Below are 3,925 nucleotides of genomic sequence, written 5' to 3'. Positions count from 1 at the left end.
TTATATAGAAATTTTAATAGCAAGTATAATATCTTTTTTTTATGAGTAGCGCAAGTCGGTTTCATGGGTTTGATTGTTTGACAAAATAGACAATAAGACAAAATAGATAGTGGTTAAGGTTGTGAATGAAAAAAGAAACAAATAATAAAAAAATAATATAGAGATAGGAAATGGGGGTTTGGATGTGGAAAGTTTTTTAAAAGTGAGAAATAAATTTAAGGAATATGAATTTTTAGCTAAATTATAGGAATGGAGATAAGGGATGGGACGAGAATGCTCTAAAACTAGGGTTTTACTAAACTCTCCAAAACCCCTGAAGAAAATGGCGGCTCGTCTTCTCCTTCGATCTCTCATCAACCAAACCCTAACTCCTCGCATCTACACCACCACCGCCGCCGCCACCATCCTTCGCATCCGGCCGCTAATCGCAGCCGCCAACAACCTCCGTCACGTCTCCCTCGTGGCCACCGGGATCCGCGCCTTCTCCACGCGCCTTCTCCACGTCTTCGCTTAACGACTCAAACCCTAACCGGTCTAATCGGCCACCTAAGGAGACGATCCTCCTTGACGGCTGTGATTTTGAACACTGGCTTGTGGTGGTGGAGAAACCGGAAGGTGAACCTACTAGAGATGAGATTATTGATTCGTATATTAATACGTTAGCCAAGGTTGTTGGAAGGTACCAGTTCTATGCTTATTTGTTATTATTATTAGGGTTTTTATTACATGAATAAATTTGGAATTTTGTTTATTGTTGAATAATATCTGTTTTAGTATCAAAGGTTAAAACTTTATTAATTAGTTATATTAACTTGCTGCATATATATGATTGTTTTGTGTTTCTGGTTTGCTTATGGAATCATTTTCATTTTGAACCGTTGGAGATCAAACATTTTATCATTCATCAAACTGTAGATTGTGTACCTAGAATATGCAGGACTGTTTGGTTGAAAAATATGTATTACTTTTGTTTATAAAGTTTACTCTGGGATTAAATGATTAATTATAATTTGTGGTTTCTAGCTATGACGAAGCAAGGATGAAAATCTATTCGGTCTCGACTAGATGCTACTATGCTTTTGGAGCCCTTGTCTCTGAAGAAGATTCTTACAAGTTGAAAGGTAACAAGTTACCTGCTTTTCTATCATGCTCTGTTTTTTTAATTACAATCTTTACAAGTTTTTTCTTTTCTTTTGTTCAGAATTACCGGGCGTTCGTTGGGTGCTTCCTGACTCATATCTGGATGTTAAGAACAAGGATTATGGAGGTATCGCATTACCCAAGCTTTCATTAGCACATTTTGAGAACATATGTCATCATCATCATCATCATCGTACTCAGTATATCCCACATTTTGAGAACATATGTGTGAAATATAATTTTTTATTGTGTGTGTGTGTATTCATGTGACAGGTGAACCGTTTATTGATGGAAAAGCTGTTCCGTATGATCCAAAGTACCATGAGGAATGGATAAGAAACAATGCTAGAGCAAATGAGAGAAATAGAAAAAATGACAGGCCTCGCAACTTTGATCGGTCTAGAAACTTTGAAAGGCGAAGGGAAAACATGCAGACCAACCGTTTACCACCCGGTGGACCAACCAATGATGCACCTCCACCATCTGGTAACATGGGGGGGAATGCAACAAGGTGGTCAACCTAACTGGGGTCCTCCCCGTCCAAACTACAATGCAGGCCCGCCACAAAACAACATGGGTGGTGGAATGGCGCCACAAAACAACATGGGCGGTGCTATGCCGCCAAATGCTCCTAATTACCAGCAACAGGGAAGGTATGGACCACCACCACCTTATCAGTCTGGACCTGGGCCAAATAACGGGGGCGCACCGTATCAGTCCGGACCGGGGCCAAATAATGGAGGCATGCCGTATCAGTCTGGACCGGGACCTAACAATGGAGGTGCACCTTATCAGTCTGGCCCGGGGCCAAACAATTATCAAGCTGGACCAGGGTCAAGCAGTTATCAGTTCGGGCCAGGGTCAAACAACTATCGGTCTGGACCAGGGCCAAACAATTATCAGTCTGGATCGGGGCCAAATGGCTATGCACCAAATAGTGGTGGGAACCCTTACCAGAGCCAGGACATACCTGGAAGAGACATGCCACCTCTACCAAACTATTCACAGAACTATCAGTGAGCATATAATGGACAAGAGGCGCAAATTTTACTTTGTTTCAGTTGTTTAGACCTGATATGATGAGTTTTATCTAGTTCATAAGATTGTTATAGAATTGTTGCTTTAGTTTAACTATGTTTTGCCAGTTATGCAAATGGTCACTTTTGTGGTATTTACTCGTCTTGGAGAAACAAGGTGTGCTAACTTATTGTCACACTGTTCTGCTGTATTTTTATTTGTGATCTTTGTGAGTGGCTTTTATGATGCTATTATGAACAGTTTCGCCATTGCTAAGAGCCGAGCGGATTCTAACTGCATACTCATCCAGCTTCTGTTAAAGTCAAGTATCCAAATCCAACAAACATTGTCTACTTTAACATAGCGATGACTAAAATAAAAGGTTACTACACCTTTTAAAAAAATCTATAATTAGGTGGTGTCATTCTCATAGCTCCATTGATGAAGACCTCTGTTTTCTTGTTCTTCACACCACGATTTGATCCGCAAGTGAAACATCTTCTTTCCTTGCATCTCTTTTCAAAAAGTCAAAAGTCAAGTCTTTCCCAAGCTCTTTGATCTCGACTACTAAGTTGACTGTGTACAGATCTTTTCCTGTGAATCTGACACCAACCAACCAAACATACTAAAAGACTGTTGTAAAATGTTACCCACTTACCTTATTTTAGAACATTTATCTAATAATTCTTATTAGATTTTACCTTTGTTAATCTTTCTTTCAGTTTCAGATCTTCAGCAGCAGCCAATTCCTCTTTCTCTTCCTTTGACTTGTTCTTTGCCAACGCTTTTACTTTCTCAGCTTTTGCTCGCTTCTCTACTCGTATTTGTGCCATTTCTTTCGCTTTTGCCACATCAGCAGACCATTAAATTTGTTGGAAGAGCAAGAAACACGGTAAGAAACAATTGACTGATAACTTAAAGCATACCCACATAACATTTTGGCAGAATCTTGTTATGTCAAGAAGTAAAAGGGAAAATGTATTAGAGAATATTATAGAATATTAGAGTTTGAGCTTTTTAAGTTGTTACCATGTTTATAAGGTTTTTCTTTTTTATTTTTATTTATTCATAATTACAAAACATGGTTGATTGCACAATATAACCATGTGACCCCCCCCCCCCAAAAAAAATCCTCACTATTTGCGTTAAACAACATAATCATGTGAACACAATAATAGGCTGAAGATGAGTGGAAGGTGGAAACTCGTAAGACTCCGCTTAACATCGATCTAGCCTGTTGACATCAACGAGTTGGATAAAGCTTTGACTTTCCAAGTGGTGAAAGTTCAAGTTCCGCAGTCGTAAAAGAAATGCAATTTAGAAATTGAGTAGAGAGTGTGTGAGTTGTCGTTCTAAAAAACAAGTAAACATGAAGAAGATTAATACACAATTAACTAGCTTTACTAGCAATATTTACAACGATTCATGTGATATATTTGGATTCCGTTTTATATCTTTAAACATGGCTCACAAAAAAGTTTTTTTATCAAGTATAAAAATTAAAAAATATGAAGGAAAAAATAGAGTGCAAAGGCAAAATAACGCAAAAAAGGCTATAAATGAATTGGACTTTCAATGGCACTGTGGATGCATACCGTTCATCGATATTTATTCGACTTTATGTCCACATTTTCTACTTTATTATTATTATTATTATGTTTTGCATTATAATTTTAACAAATAAGTATATAGTTTCTTATACTGCTATTGTAATATAAAAAATATGACTACTTATTTTTAAAAAAAGTCAACACGAAAGTTTGACCCT

At 37.7% G+C, this 3,925-nt stretch overlaps 1 pseudogene across 1 annotated transcript; it reads left to right on the top strand.

The window, feature by feature from the left end:
* Nucleotides 1-322: 322 nt before the first annotated feature.
* On the top strand, nucleotides 323-2,286 carry LOC143531000 (multiple organellar RNA editing factor 8, chloroplastic/mitochondrial-like; annotated as a pseudogene). The gene is made up of 4 exons (XR_013134949.1): nucleotides 323-679; nucleotides 1,024-1,121; nucleotides 1,202-1,267; nucleotides 1,414-2,286. The product of XR_013134949.1 is annotated as a multiple organellar RNA editing factor 8, chloroplastic/mitochondrial-like (transcript).
* Nucleotides 2,287-3,925: the final 1,639 nt, after the last annotated feature.

The sequence above is a fragment of the Bidens hawaiensis genome, unplaced genomic scaffold (assembly GCF_021521415.1).
Source record: "Bidens hawaiensis isolate Kalapana, Puna unplaced genomic scaffold, B.hawaiensis_p1.1 tig00009070_1, whole genome shotgun sequence".
Lineage (NCBI taxonomy): Eukaryota > Viridiplantae > Streptophyta > Magnoliopsida > Asterales > Asteraceae > Bidens > Bidens hawaiensis.
Note: the sequence above shows the minus strand (reverse complement) of the source record. Positions and strands in the feature narration are given on the sequence as shown.